The sequence below is a fragment of the Coenobita brevimanus genome, chromosome 59 (assembly GCF_032717465.1).
Source record: "Coenobita brevimanus isolate Jiangsu-jjx chromosome 59, ASM3271746v2, whole genome shotgun sequence".
Classification (NCBI taxonomy): domain Eukaryota; kingdom Metazoa; phylum Arthropoda; class Malacostraca; order Decapoda; family Coenobitidae; genus Coenobita; species Coenobita brevimanus.
Genome location: NC_137012.1, coordinates 13,567,387 through 13,584,607, shown reverse-complemented (window position 1 = coordinate 13,584,607; position 17,221 = coordinate 13,567,387).

Sequence of the window (17,221 nt, the reverse complement as noted above, 5' to 3'; positions counted from 1 at the left end):
CCTTGTTTCCCTCCCCCACCCCTGCTTGTCTCCTTCCCCAACCCCTGCTTGTCTCCCTCACCCACCCCCACTTAGTGCACTGCCAGCAGCCTGCCTGTCCCCCCACCCTCACTTAGTGCACTGCCAGCAGCCTGCCTGTCCCCCCACCCTCACTTAGTGCACTGCCAGCAGCCTGCCTGTCCCCCCACCCTCACTTAGTGCACTGCCAGCAGCCTGCCTGTCCCCCCACCCTCCCCCACCCCCACTTGGTGCACTGCCAGCAGCCTGCCTGTCCCCCCACCCTCCCCCACCCCCACTTGGTGCACTTCCAGCAGCCTGCCTGTCCCTCCATCCTCCCCCACCCCTGCTTGTCTCCCTCCCCATTCCTCTGCCCAACCCGAACCCCACTTGGCTTGCTGCCAGCTGCCTGCCTTTCATTTACCCAGAAGTATATCACACTGCAAGTCCCACCCACATTACCGTCCTGTATGTGATGTTTGCTATCTCATTTTTTAACAATGGTATTGTTTATGAGGATAATAACATTACCTATGGTGTTTCTGTGTCAGTCTCTATTGATTGCTACTGTAAGGTCTATGAGAGTTTGAGTTTGGGTCTGGAATGCATCTCTGGCTTTCCTTTAGTATCTTATGGGGAAAATTGCTTCGATATCCGACATACTCACTGACCGAACACTCCCACTGGTACACAACACTGCCGGATATCGAGGTATGGGTGTATTCTCGAGTGAAGGCACAACGATGCCGAGTCATTTCTCGCTAAACTAGCTCCGACGATGCCAATTTGTCTAAATGACTAAATGTACAAGAAGAAAAAATATGTCAACAAAATACTGAATCGGAGGTCATTTACTGAACTGGCACTTTTAATTAGAAAATATTATCATTTTTATCACAATATAGGTTGATACATATGCAATTATCTGAAATCCGGTCAGAATTTTATTTAATTTATCTCTATCTATCTATCTGTCTATCTGTTGCCAGATACCACGATCCTGTAAGGGGTGACCATTTGTCTCTGAGTTAGTGGTATTTCAAGGAGGGGCAGTAATCCTCTACCAACCCACTTGTTGACACGTACAGTAGGCAACACGTATGGGTTGGTTATATGATTACCACCACTGTAAATGGTTTCTTGGCTTACAGGAAATCATTAGGCTTGTCACGATGTAAAGCCACCTGAACAGGAAAGAAGAGTAATGAAGAGTGAGGAGAGATGGCAGAAATAGGAAGACAGGAGGGCAGACATGGAAAAAGAATGATAGGGGTAAAGGAAGAAGTAGGCAGCACTACACCTCAATTTAACTCTTAATAAAAAGTCAGGACGCAGAGCAAAAATTTGCTAAAGTTAGCAGAAGTGTTTTGCCTTTAGCTCGGCAGCTCGCTTTGACAGACTTCTACTTTGTACAAATACTGATTAGTATGCAAATACATATATTTGCACTGTAAATCAATATTAATGCAAACAAAAGTCTGTTATGACTTAGGTGAAGAAGACCTATTCTGTTTGATTACTGATTTATGCAGTTATAAGAAGTTAAATGTTTGAACTTGTTTCTTAGACAAAGAAATTACTACTTTTCAGTTTAACGGGAATGACTGGGATTGAAAAGAATACAAGAAATAAAATGGGAAGAAAGAATCCTGGTAGTTTCCCAGTAAATCCCCTTGACTTGGCCCTCTGAGACAGTAAAACTCGTCCCTCAGAGTAAAACTCGTCCCTCCATAAAACTGCAAGCACAGCACATGGGGGCCTGCAGTATGAACAAAGAATGAGGCGACCACAAGAATTCCTTCAATCAACAAAAGCAACAGATGGGTGCAGAGGATTTCCCTGATGAATGTGCCAATCCCTGATGAATAAAACATTCATGGTTGCCTGACAGTGACTTCTAGAACTTCTGTGTGCAAGTTGCTGACACTGCAGAACTGGTCTGTGCTCACCACTGAAAACTCTTCATTCTCCAAGCTTCACCCACAGCCAGAGGGAACTTTCGACTACAAATAAGTATACATTGAGTTAGTCTTGAGTTTATATTAGGTCTATCTATCTATCTATTGCCAGACGCCTCAATCCCGTTTGTGGTGGCCACAAACAAATCGCCCCCACGTCACCCTGTCCCCTGCCATTTCACTGCCCTGCTCCCAGCTCACACCCCCCTCTCTCATATACCTCTCCATCCCATCCCTCCATCTCATCCTCGGCCTCCCCCTCCCTCTTAACCCCCTCCACCTCACTCACATACACTCTCTTCGTCAGTCTTTCACCCTCCATCCTCTCCACATGGCCAAACCACCTCAGCGTGTTCCTCATAACGCTTCCTATCACATCCACATCCACACAACAACGCTCCTTTATATCCTCATTCGTCAGCCTGTCTCTCCATGTGACTCCACAGGCTGCTCTTAAATAACTCATTTCCACTGCTCTCACTTTTGACTTGTGTCCTTCCAACAACGTCCAAGCTTCACTTCCATACGTTAGAGTTGGTATCACAATACTGTCATGTAGTAACTTTTTCACTTCCATACTCACTTCCCTGTTTCTTATCACTGCTTTCAAAGAACCAGCAACCTTTCTTCCCTGTTGTACCCTTTCAAGCACTTCACCCTCCAAACCATCATCCTTACTCATCACACTACCCAAGTACTTAAACGTACTCACATTTTCCAATTCCTCACCATCCAACCTCGCTGTACATTCACTGACTTCACCTCTCTCAAAGACCATCACTTTACTCTTCCCTACATTCACCTTTAGATTCCGTTTCTTACACACTCTCCCAAACTCATCCACCAAGCCTTGCAGCTCCCCTTCGTCTTCACTCAACAACACAGTATCATCTGCAAACAACAGTACAGGGAGTTTCCAAACACTATCCTCTCTCACCAGGGCCACTCCAACATCCACTACCCTACCTTGTACCTCTTTTATTACCCCATCCATGTACAGATTGAACAATCATGGAGACATGACACATCCCTGTTTCAACCCAACTTTCAAAGAGAAAAATTCACTTAGTTCACCATCCACACGCACTGCAGCCTTCGCACCATCGTACATAATCTTCACAGCATTCAGCAACTTCCCATCTACTCCATATATTCTTAACACTTTCCACAATCCTTGTCTATCCACCCTGTCATATGCTTTCTCCAAATCCATGAAAGCCGCATACAACTTCTTTCCCTTCTCTAGAAACTTTTCCACTAAAGATCTAAGAATGAATATCTGATCTACACAGCCTTTTCCCTTCCTAAAGCCTCCCTGTTCTTCTCCAACTAATTTCTCTGTTCTTTCTCTAACTCTGTCAATAAGTATCCTACCATACACTTTTCCTATTATACTAAGAAGACAAATGCCCCTATGATTACCACACACTTCTTTTTCTCCTTTTCCTTTGTACAAGGGAATAATTATACCTGACTTCCAATCCGGGACTCTACCTTCCTCCCAGGCCAATCTGCACATCTTCCACATCCATTCTACTACTATCTCTCCCCCATGCTTTAGCATTTCACCACACACTCCATCAATTCCTGGGGCTTTCCCCAGTTTAACTTTCTTCATTGCTTCCACAACTTCTATCCTACTGATTTCTTCCTGTCTTCTCACCTCCCTCCTTCTCCCAGCCATTCCCCAGCCACTTATATTCGCATTACTTCCATCCTCTATGTTCAGTAATTCCTTAAAGTGTTCTCTCCATCTGCTCACTTTTTCTCCCTTCTTCACTAGTAATCTACCATTTTTATCTTTCACTCCCCTGCTAACTTCACTTTCACCCTGTCTTACTCTTTTCACCTCTTTCCAGAACATTTTCTTACAGTCCCTCCACTTTACACTCAAATTCCTTCCAAATTCCTCATCCACTCTCTTCTTACTCTCTCTTACTAATCTTTTCACCTCTCTCTTTCTACATATAACTCTCTCTTCCGCCTCTCAACTTCTTCCACGCCCCTATTTCTCATCCATTCATTGTATGCTTTCTTCTTCTGTGCCACAGCCTGTCTCACCTCTTCATTCCACCACGCTGTTCCTTGCACCCCCCTCTGTCTTCTCTTCGTTCCACACTCCACATCACATGCTGCACATATTTCTTCTGTAAATATCCTACACACACCTTCCACGTCTCCCATCTGCTCCAATTCATATTTGCCCAATCATTCCTCCACTTCTCTTTTATACTCTGCCTTTTTCTCATCCTCTTGTAACCTTTCCACTCTCCTTGCAACTATTCCTTCCTCTCGTCTTTCCCTTCTTCTATTTCTCCATCTTACTTGGATCCTAATTTTGGCCACCACCAAGTAGTGGTCAGAAAGTCCAGTCCCCCAACCTCTATAAGCTCTTGCATCCATTACACATCTTCGCATCCTTTCATCCACACACACATAATCAATCATTGCCTTCCTTTCATTCAGTTCACCACCCACCCTTTTCATCACTCGCCATGTATACCTGTGGATCATTTTATGCCTGAAGAGGGTATTGGCTATCACCAACCCCCTCCCAGCACAAATGTCCACTAACGCACTCCCATTCTCATCTATTTCAGCAGGCACACCCTACCCACCAACTATTCCATCCACCTTCACATTGCCAACTTTACCATTCATATCACCGATCAAAAACACTCTCTCATTCCTTCCAAACTTTTCCATGCACACTTCTACATTTGTCCAGAACTCTTCTCTCACTCTTCTAGCACGATCTTGCATTGGCGCATACACACACACAATCGCCCACATTTGTATTCCAACTTTCAACTTTACCCACACAATCCTTGACCCAACTGATCCATACTGTCTTATGCTCTTCTTCCATCTTTTACTCACAACTATACATACTCCTTCCTTTGCCCTCTCATTCTCACCTACTCCTGCACATATACCCCATCCATACTCCCATTCTCTCACACTTTCTCCTCACCATTTTGTTTCAGTTATTCCACATACATCCACTTTCGCTCCCTCAAGCACCTGGACAATCTCTCTCTCTTTCACCTCATCATTCGCTGCCCTTACATTCCACGTTCCGATAACCATGTCCTTTGTCCGGTCCTTGGTCATCATCGTTTGGTCAGTCCTTGTCCGAGGCTTCTTGTTTGTTTTTTTTAGTTGTTTTCCGGGGAGGGGCACTAACCCTCCGCCAACCCTTTTAGTCGCCTTTTACGACAAGCAGGGATACTGGGGGAGTATTCTTGAAAAACCCCCCTACCCCCTACCCCCAGGGGTATATTAGGTACAGTATAATAATAATTGCAAAATGAGTTATACTGAACAAGCTGTAAGTGACCTGCTTCAGTCTACTGAGGCAAATGAGGAAGCCATAAATGACTGTTTCCAGTCTACTGAGGCAAATGAGGAAATGAAGAGTACCAGACAAAGGTCTTTAACAGAGAAAGGGCATGAGTACCAAATAACACAGTGTTCAAAGAGGTTAGCATCATCAAGGCAAGCATGGACAAAAGTAGTAAAGGAAATATTGTCACGTATGAATGATATAAGTTTGGATCAGCTTAAAGATCATGCAAATGCAGAACAGGTGCAGTTTAATGAAGTAGTAAATGCATTTCATAAGTTAATGGAAGCAGATCCAAGCTTACAAGTAAAACTGTCACAGGGGTTAGTGGAAGAAATAGAAGTGCACACCACCTGTATAAGGAGAATCAACAGTAAACTAAATGAATTGATGCAGAACACATAATCAGTAAGTAAAGCTCCCAAGGATTCACAGTCTGTTAGGTCACAAATTAGTAAAGCATCCAAGTGCTCACAGTCTGTTAGGTCACAAAGTACTAAAACTTCAAGGCACTCTCATTGCACTAGTAGATCTTATTCAAGCACCACAAAAAGAGAACAGTTTAATGCTAAACTAGCTAGGCTAAAAGTTGAGCAGCAGTTTCAAGAAATGGAAATAGAACATCAGAAATTCTTGCAAGAAAAGGAATTAGAGTATCAAAAGCTCAAGCAAGAAAAGGAATATGAGTATAGACGATTAGTTTTAAATAAAGATCTAGCTGCTACTCGAGCTGAGCTAAATGCTGTAAATTCAGTGGAAGATCCTTTAGATTTGCCTGAGAGTGATGATGAGCTAGATAGTAAAGAACAGCGTCTTCAAAAATTCTTTGAATCACAAGAACTGACAGAAGGTGAGAAAATCAAACCAAGCATATCAGAACCGAAAGTGACTGTCAAAGATTCATCTGTTTCTGCCATGGGTGAATCAGAGAGAGAAGTGTCCAAACTAAATCAGACATTCTTGCAGGCGAATCCAAAGCATAACCCACATGCTAAGAGTTTTGAACCAGAATCAGAATTAAAAGAGTCACAGGCATCAGGTAAGCATGATACACCAAGTCAGTCAGTGGACATGAATATATAAAAAAGTGTGGTAGATATTTTGTCATCCAAAAACACCACAAGTGAACTGCCTCGCCCTGAGCCAGAGATTTTCAAAGGAGATTTATTAGAGTTTCCATCCTGGATAAAGAATTTTGAAATATTCATAGAGTCACGAGTCACCAATCCGGCAGAGAAACTTTTCTACCTAGAGCGGTACACTGATGGGGAAGCCAAGGAAGCTATTATAGGACTTTTGTGTATCCATAATGAAGAAGCTTTCAGTAAGGCTAAAAGTATACTGAAAGACAGATTTGGCAATGAGTTCACAGTTGCGAATGCTTATAGAAGAAAGCTGAATGAGTGGCCAAAGATCTCACATAATGATGGTCAAGCACTACAGAAATTATCTGACTTCTTGCAGAACTGTTTGACAATAATGAACTCAACAAATTTCCTTAATGTTCTAAATGATCCTCAAGAAAATAGCAAAATCTTACAGAAGTTACCCCCACCTTTAATTGATAGATGGAATTCAGTAGTCCACACCTGGTTCTCCACACGTGTCGAGTACCCTCCATTTTATGCCTTTTGTCAATTTATAGCAGAGGAGGCAAAGAAAGCTTGTCATCCAATCTCATCCTATAGTGCAGTAATGGCAATGAGTCAAAGGCATAACACAGCTGCTTCAAAGGGAAAGAAGGAAGGTAAAGCAGAAACAAACAGATTTGGGGTAAAAAGTCTTGTAGCCAACACAACTGGAGTGAAAGAAACGGAGGCACAAAAGAATCAAAGGGACAAGAGTGACAAGAAACAAAGGACTCAAAAGGACAAGGATGACAATAATCAAAACATTAAAAGGCCACAGTGTATCTGCTGCAAAGAAGAACATGAACTGGACACATGTAAAAGGTTCAGTAAGCTTAGCAATAAGGACAAGGTAGAATATGTACAGAAGTCATTTATCTGCAGGGGTTGTCTAAAGTATGGACATATAATGAAAAACTGCAAAAGAAGGAAAGTATGTACAGTATGTAAGAGACGTCATCCAACATCTCTTCATAAAGCCATACTTGAAAGAATTAAAGAGAAGGAAACTGAGAAATCACAACAGTCCAAGACAACAGAGGACAAATTGTCTCAAATAAAATTAAAATCAACAGGTCATTTGTAGGAGATACACACAGCATGATTGTTCCAGTGTGGCTGTACCACAGCAGTGATGCGTCAAACAGAGTATTGGTTTATGCCTTATTAGATGATCAGTCTGATGTTTGCTTTATTAAAGGGACTACTCTAGATAAAGTTAAAGTAGCTGGACCACAAGTACACCTGCAGTTGGCTACTGTGATGGGAGAAGATACTGTGCTTTGTACCAAAGTACAAGGGCTTGTGGTAAAGGGAGTTTATGAACAGAAAGAAGTGTTCCTTCCCTATACATACTCTAGAGAACATATACCAGCCAGACGAGATCAGATACCAAGACCCGAGACTGCAAACAATTGGCCTCATTTGAAAGGAATAGCAGACAAGCTGATGCCATATGACTCTAATGTAGAAATTGGTCTCATCATAGGACTCAGCTGTACTAAAGCACTGAAGCCAAAGGAAATTATCCCAGGAAATGAAAACGATCCCTTTGCTAGAAGGACAGAGTTAGGATGGGGTATAATAGGAAAGGTCTGTAGCGACAGAAGCACAGAAGATAGCATTGTACAGGTACACAGAACTATGGCCCAAGAAGTCGTCATCAATAATGAAAGGAAAGTTAGCTTCCTAGTTGTTCCAACTCAAGTAAAAGAGGTTGTCAACCCACAGCAAATCAAGAATATGTTTGAGCTGGACTTTAATGACAGACAGACAGATGATGTTCCCATCTCATATGAAGACAAACTTTTCATGACAAAAATGAAAGAGGGAGTATACAAGCCACAAGAAGAACATTATGAGATGCCACTTCCTCTCAAGAATGAAAATGTCAAGTTTGAAAACAACAAAGACTTAGCTGTTTACAGACTAGATAGACTGAAAAGAAAGCTCAAAAACGACAAGAAATATTATCAAGATTATGTGAAGTCTGTGCAAGACATGATAACACATGGGTACCCAGAAGCGGTTCCAGCCAAGGAGTTAGCAAGAGCAGATGGGTTTGTGCGGTACGTACCTCATCATGGGGTGTATCACCCAAAGAAACCAGGCAAGTTAAGAGTAGTATTAGACTGCAATGCTAGCTACAAGAAACAGTCACTTAATAGTCACTTATTACAAGGACCAGACCTCACAAACAGTCTCATTGGAGTGTTATGCAGATTTCGCCAAGAAAAGGTAGCATTTGTATGTGATATTTCTGCAATGTATCATCAGGTGTATGTGTCTCCTGAACACAAGGACCTGCTACGCTTTTTGTGGTGGAAAAACGGAGATCTGGACAAAGAAGTGATTGAATATAGAATGACTGTGCACTTGTTTGGAGCAACTTCATCACCAAGTGTTGCAATTTTCACATTAATGAAAACAGCTGATGATAATGAGCTTGAGTTTGGATCTGATGCAGCTAAGTTTGTCAAAAATGATTTTTATGTAGGTGATGGGTTAAAGTCTGTACCTACTGCAGCTGAAGCTATCCAGCTGATTAATAACAGTAAGGCAATGTGCATGAAAGGAGGCTTCAAGCTTCATAAGTTCATGTCTAACAGCAAGGAGGTACTGGCAGCCATCAGTCCAGAAGAAATGGCAGGAAGTATCAAGAGCTTAAATCTCAGCAAGGACTCACTGCCTATTGAGAGAACACTTGGAGTAGAGTGGTGTGTTGAATCTGACTCATTTCAGTTTTGGATCACTTTAAGTAGTAAGCCTGTAACAAGAAGAGGTATTTTATCAACTGTAAGCTCCATATTTGATCCCTTAGGTTTAGTATCTCCCTTTATTCTGAATGGAAAAAGAATACTCCAGGATCTATGTAAAGATGGGGTAAGTTGGGATGATGCTGTACCAGATAACATGAAGTCTAGGTGGGAACAGTGGAGAAATGAGCTGCACTTGTTGCAGCAAGTGAAAATACCAAGATGTTACAAACCTGAAGCATTTGGAGAAATTAAAGCAGTTGAGTTTCATCATTTCTCAGATGCTAGTCAGGAAGGCTATGGACAGTGCTCTTACATTAGACTGATTAATGACAAAGATCAGACGCATTGTGCACTTGTAATGGCAAAATAAAGAGTAGCACCACTTAAAGCCATCACTATTCCAAGGTTAGAGCTTGCAGCAGCAGTTGTGTCAGTAAGAGTTCACACAATTCTAAGAAGACAGCTGAATTACCAAGATGTCAAAGAAGTATTTTGGACTGATAGCAAAGTAGTACTAGGCTATATCTGTAATGATGCTAAGAAATTCCATGTGTATGTTGCAAACAGAGTTCAACAGATACGAGATGAAACATCACCAGCACATTGGAAGTATGTTGAAACAGAAAATAACCCAGCTGACTATGCATCACGAAGCATGCCAGTACAAGCCATGATTCACAGTTCTAAGTGATGGAATGGACCAGACTTTCTTTGGCACGAGGCATGCCAGTACAAGCCATGATTCACAGTTCTAAGTGGTGGAATGGACCAGACTTTCTTTGGCAATCTCTTGACACACCTCAAGCATCAGTAGAAGACGTCACTGTTGCAGAAGATGATCCTGAAGTGAAGAAAGTTGTATCATGTCTCACAGAAGCTCAAGAGCCATCATCATTCCTAGACAGTCTGAAGTATTTCTCTGATTGGCACTGTGCAACCAGAGCTACTGCAGTATGCCTCAGACTTCAGAAAAAATTCAGAGGCAAAGAGCAAAGTAAGCAAAATGTAAAAACAGCTAAACAAAACTTTGTCAAGTCTGAGTATGTTCCTGTGACTGCAGCAGAACTGAGAGAAGCCTAAAATGAGATACTAAAACAACTTCAGGGACAAGCATTCCCAGAAGAAAAAAGAGCATTGATGAACAAAGTTAACAAGGAAGAGTTGATTTATGGTGTTGGAAGAAACAAGAAAAATGTCTTAAAGAAATCAAGTCAGATGTATAAGCTTGATCCATTCATGGATGAAGATGGGATCATCAGAGTAGGTGGAAGGATCAGAAGAGCAAATATTCACAAAGACAGAAAGCACCCAGCCATATTACCAAAGAAATCACACATAACTGGGTTAATGATTTGTTACTACCATAAAAAAGTACATCATCAAGGTAGAGGCATCACACTAAATGAGATTAGAGGATCTGGGTATTGGATTATAGGAGGATCTTCTCTAGTAACTAAGCACATTTCCAGGTGTACCATTTGTAGAAAGGTTAAAGGAAGTACACAGGAACAAAATATGGTAGATCTTCCCACAGATAGGTTAGAACCTACTGCTCCTTTTACTTATTCTGCTGTTGATTTCTTTGGACCCTTTTTTATTAAGGAAGGACGTAAGGAACTGAAAAGGTATGGTGTATTGTTTACTTGCATGACTTCACGTGCAATTCACTTAGAAACAGCCAACACTATGAACACAGACTCATTCATCAATGCCTACCGTCGCTTCATAGGACGGAGGGGACCTGTACTTCAGTTGAGATCTGATCAGGGTACAAACTTTGTTGGTGCTAGGAATGAGTTGTTGACATGTTTAAAGAAATGGACCAAGAGAAAATAAGAACAGAACTGTTGAAAGATCATTGTGACTGGATAGAATTTAAAATGAATGTACCACATGCAAGTCATATGGGTGGCGTATTAAAATACCCGCCGCCGGACCTCCCACCCCGCCACCCCCAACCCCGCCACCGAGCCACTACCACACCACCACCCCAGTAGGACACAACGGTGGCGCTGGTGACCCAGGTCAAGAAGGTCACTGGGACACTACTGTCCTGAGTCCTTTTTCCCCGCAACTACCCCAACACAAGGTGACCAGAAAAAGGCAACGACCTTGCAGGCGGGACAGCCGTCACCAGGATCGGGGTGTGACTGAACAGGATTCAGTCCCAGGTAACACTGCGTCGACGGCCACTGTTACCACCCCAAGGGCAGGAGGCCCAAGGCTACGGCCAGAAGTGTACACCAGGGTAAGGGGACCCTCGGCTACAGCATTAGTGTGCACTGGGAAGGGCTCTGCCTCTGTGCATCCCTCTCCTGCTGTTCTCTCCTACGGGAGCAACACCGCGTCGACGGCCACTGTACGTGACAGGGAAGGAGCGGCCACTGTATGCCCTTCAGTTGCTTCCCAAAGGGCAGGCAGGCTTATGGCTACGGCTGAAGTACACACCAGGGTAAGGGGACCCTCGGCTATGGCCTTATTGTGTACCGGAGTGGGCGTGGCTTCTGTGCACCCCTCTCTTGCTTTTCTCTCCTACGAGAGCAACACCGCGTCAACGGTCACTGTACGTGACGGGGAAGGAGCGGCCGCTGTGCGCCCTTCAGTTGCTCTCTAAGGGAAGATCAGCTACCGGCTATGGCCAAAGTACGTACCAGGGTAGACAGGCCCTTGGCTACGGCCTCAGTACGTACCGGAGAGGGCGCGGCCTCTGTGCACCCCTCTCCTGCTTTTCCGTACTACGGGAGCAACACCGCGTCGATGGCCACTGTACGTGACGGGGAAGGAGCGGCCACTGTACGCCCTTCAGTTGCTTCTCGTAAGACGGGTAGGCTTACGGCTACGGCCAAAGTACGTAACCCGAGGCTATGGCTTTAGCACGTACCGGAGAGGACTCAGACTCCATGTACCTTTCTCCTGCCTTTTCCTCCTGTGGGAGCCCCTTGTCACCATCTGGGAGAGTTGCCCCAGAGGTGTCGCCAGAGTGGTGGCAAGGCCCGATACCGGCCCTACCTCCTACCCCTGGGAAATCTCTGTTCCTGTCGGACACCAGACGGAGACGGTGCCGCAGCCCAACCCTGTTGGCGCCTTTCCCTACAGGCGACCGCAGTCCCAGGACTCCCAGGCCCGACCAGCAGCCTCCAGACGAGGGCAACCCAGGCTCCCTCACCCCACGGAGCCAGAGGCGACAGGCCTGCCTCCTCCAGCTGTTTGGCCCCAGTCCCGAGGACCACCTCTCAGGTCGAGGCCCCCAGACTGGAGGGCCTCCCTGCACCCCACCAATGAGGCCCCAGTACGAGGGCCTCCTCTCAGGTCGAGGCCCCCAGACAGGAGAGCCTCCCTGCACCTCACCGACGACCAGGACCCGGGCAGTGACTCCCCTGCGGGCAGTGTATTGCCCCTTGCAGGCAGGCTCCCCCTAGGGCCTTCTCCTCACGCCCGTACTTCAGAGTGATCTCTACCCAGGATACACGGGTAAATAGTGACGCCTCCTTGTACCAAGAACAAACCAGGGGAAATAACAGTGAACAGTGACCAAGTGAAGTCCAGTGTAAAGCCAGTGACAGTTACTATTAGTCTATAAGAACCCGATACCCGGCAGAACAGAAAATAACTTGAACCCTAAGTAAGAGACCTTATAGTGACTGTGTGAGTCCTAAATAAAAGAACTTTCAGTAATTATGAACAGAGACTAGGGTGCGCGGGCGAATCAAAAGTCTGTGTATAAGTGCCGCCACGACTAAGTGACTACATCAAGTGTCGCTATCCACACCCTGTCTAATTATAGTAGTATTCACCCCACGGACTCTTAATCTTGTTCACTCCCCTTGCATCCAATTAAATATATATTCTGCCTAAAGATGAAATACGGGTATCGCTACATATAACTAATAACATAAGTGTACATACATTATACTGTATGTTAAGTGTAACTATGCATTGTGGTGTCAAAGGCTAACTCTGTGTCCCTGTCTCCTATATATCAAATATCACTCTGTGTTATATTGTAATGGTGTAGAATTAAGGCAATAGATGTGTTAAGGTATACTGCCTGTTTTTTTTTATGTCCTGTTCCTTTGTGGGTGCTTTACTTCCGGTCCGGAAAGTGGACCCCGCTCAGTCACTGGTGTTCTTAGGACGAGAAGTCGACCTAAAAACACTCAGCATAACACAGGTGGCCAGCGGTGGTTCTGGATCCGAATAAAGCACGGAGGAACGATAAAGGAAAACTTGCACAATGGCAGCCAAACCTCACATTCAGTTGCCGATATTCAACCCGGACCAATGTGACATTGATGTGTATTTGGATATGGTTAAACCCCACTTAGACATAGGGTTCGAATCGGACAAAGAAAAGATAGCAGTCACATTACCTAACCTGGGTAAAATAATCGCCACTGTCGCACCAAAAATCGTCCCAGAACTGACATGGAACCAATTCTCACAAATTGTGAGACAGGCTTTCATGCCTTCCATGGGCAGAGTTGTTGCTCTCTCTCAACTCAATGCCCTCACCTACGATGGTAACCTAGACGACACCTTCGTCCAGGCTCGGCGCCTTGTCAGCGCCACTCATCCCGAGGCAGCCACAAATACTTGGGATATACACACATTCAATGCTCTGCTGAGGATTCTCCCTAGCACAATCAGGGAGCATTTCTCTATCTATGACCCCTCAGGGAACATGGATCAGGACCTGCAACTCATCCGACATCTCCTCGCCGTCCGTCCCATGCCACAACCTCTCCACGCGGTGACAAGATTCCCCACAAACAAGCCCCCCTCACCAAAACCAAAGCCACCGCCTCACCAATCACCCACGGAGCTGCCTCCTACTGTGCCCAGGGCTTACCCACAGAAGAAACGCCCCAACCCCAGGGATCAAGGCAACCTCATTACCATTAATCCTTGTGAATTCACGGCCTGCAGTCGCACCTGCCCCCTGCACGACATAAGAGAGCAGCTCAAGGCAAGCAGGCGCAGAAACTTTCACCACGGGCGTAAAAAGGCCTCCTCCTTGGACGACGATGCCCCAGAAGATGACACGCCGCCCCTAGCCTACCCAGGACCAGACGACGAGGAACACGACGACCACGGCCAACCTCAGCAGATGGATTTTTAGGCCCATCCCCGCACCTCCCCATGGTGGCGGGGGCCACCTCACACAACTACAGACCCCCAGTCTATGACAAGATTTGGCTGAACGGGGTCAAGGCGAGACTACTGGTAGACACGGGAGCAGCCAGGTCATGCCTCTACTCCCACTTCTACTCCCGCCACACCTCTGCTTTCAGCCCTCTTCTCCCCACAACAGCCAACCTCATAGACGCGGGGGATGGCACCCTACCCATCCGTGGGGAAACCCGGGCCCCTCAAACCAGCACTCACCAACGAGTGTCCACCAACCACCCCTTCATCATATTTGATTCCACATGCAATCAATATGATGGATACCTTGGGCTGGACCTCCTCCAAAAACTCCACGTGACCATCGATTGTCATCAGCGTCGCCTCCACTTCAGTCCAGCCCGCCCCAACCAAGCATCAATCAACAAAGAAAAAAAAAAACCTAGATGAAAAAAGAAAAACAACACCACCACCTCCACACCACCCTCACCCCCCCCTGACACTCACCTGCCCCAACCCACGTGTACATGTAACCCCACCCCGACATCACTCAACGCCTCACTCCATCCTCCTCCATCCCCATCCTCCACTCCACTTCTACTGGCCCCCTCTCCATCTTTTCCCACCACTATCGCTTCCACAGTCACCATTCCACCCCACCACGAAGCTTGGGTGAAACTAAACAGACCCTCAGGTACCTCCATCCTTTTCTCACCGTCCTTACCCACCGGACCCCTCTCATCCTGTTTAGTGTCCCCCATCTTCCTTCCCTCCTATGCCCAAGAGATCCGTATTGCAAACCTCGCCACAACACCACTAACTCTACCGTGAGGACTCATCATTGGCGACATGGAAGAAGCTGAACCATGCCAAACACCACTCCCTAACCACCCCACTCTCCCCGACCTACCATCACATCTATCCCCTTCCCAAACCAACAGCCTCCGACAACTACTCCTGGACTTTCAGGACCTTTTCTCCTCTGGCCCAACAGACTTTGGCCACACTACTTATCTCAGTCACAAGATACATACGACTGGGCCTCCCATTCGCCAACCATCATGCAGGAAAAATCCTAAGCAATGGGCAGAAGACCGGCAAGTCCAGGATATGCTTGATGCCGGTGTCATCTACAACTCCACTAGCCCGTGGTCCTCACCTGTCGTACTCGTGCGTAAAAAAGACAGAATCATGCGCTTCTGCGTTGATTACCGCAGAGTGAATGACGTTACCATCAAAGACGCTATGCCCCTACCCAGAATCGACGACTCTCTTGACTCCCTGCATGGATCAACATGGTTCTCTACCCTAGACCTGCAATCAGGTTATTGGCAGGTCCCCGTCCACCCAGACGACAAACACAAGACCGCCTTCTCAACATCGAACGGGAAGCATTACGAATCTAACGTCCTTCCCTTCGGACTCTGCAACGCCCCCGCCACATTTTCCTGCCTCATGGAATCTGTCCTGAGCGGTCTGACCTGGGAGACCTGCTTGGCCTACCTGGATGACGTCATCGTCTTCAGTCACACCTGGGCCGACCACCTCCACCGCCTGAAACAGGTGTTCCAACGCATACGCCAGGCTGGGCTCAAACTCAAACCCACAAAGTGTGTCTTGGCTGAATGATCAGTCTCCTTCCTTGGACACTTGATCAATGCCGAGGGCATCTCCCCTGACCCTGACAAGCTACGTGCGATCGCCGACATCCCCCTACCTCGCGACATACATGAAACCAGAGCCTTCCTAGGCCTAACCTCATATTACAGGCTTTTTCTAAAAGGATTTGCAGACATCGCCAAATCTCTCCACGACCTGACAAATAAAGGCGAGCCATTCATATGGACAGAACCAAGAAAAACCACATTCAACACCCTCAAGTCCAAGTTGATCTCTGCCCCCATCGTCACATTCCCAGATTACAACCTCCCTTTCCGTCTATATACCGACGTCTCACTCATCGCCATAGGGGCTGTCCTTGCCCAAGTGCAAAACGGCTGCGAGCACATAATCGCCTGTGCCAGCCGCACCCTAAATCCTGATGAAAGAAATTATGTGGCCACCAAACGCGAGTGCCTTGGAATCATCTGGTCCCTCGATTACTTCCGTTCATATATCTCGGGCACCCACGTAATTGTCATTACTGACCACCAATCCCTACAGTGGTTACGCCAGTCCAACACCACCAACGCACAACTCATACGATGACGAGAAGCACTCGAAGAGTATGATTTTGAGATATCATACCGACCAGGCAAGCTGCACACGAACGCCGATGCCCTTTCCCGTCTACCCATCAATGCCATTTCCCCGGAACCAGACCTTATCCAAATGTGGCACAATAAGCAACGCCCTACCTGGATCCCGCCAAGCACATTCGCCAAACTCCACCTTCACGGCGATCACCTGTTCGATCCCAATGGCCACATCGTCCTAAGCCCTACCGCCGCCCACGACACTATGCTGCACCTTCACGCCAACAATGGCATCCACCTGGGGACCAAGAAACTCTTACAAGTCTTCAGTGATATGTACTGGACACCTAACCCATCCACCATTGCCAAAAACATCATACAATCCTGCCACGCCTGTGCTCTGGGGAAGGACATCACTCGCACACCCGGCCCTTCAGGAAAACTAACAGCACAGAAACCTTGGCAATTACTTTCCCTGGACGTCGTCGGCCCCCTCACACCCAAAGCAGGGTACAAATACATTATCACAATCGTGGATGTGTATTCAAAGTTCATCATCGCATGCCCCGCCAAAGATCACGATGCTGTATCTGTTGCCGATGCCCTAACTCGCCACGTCTTTCCGTATTTTGGCATTCCCCAAGCACTACACTCCGATAATGCCCCAGAATTCACTGGCAAAGTCTGGGAAGAACTGGCGAATATCTTCAGGTAT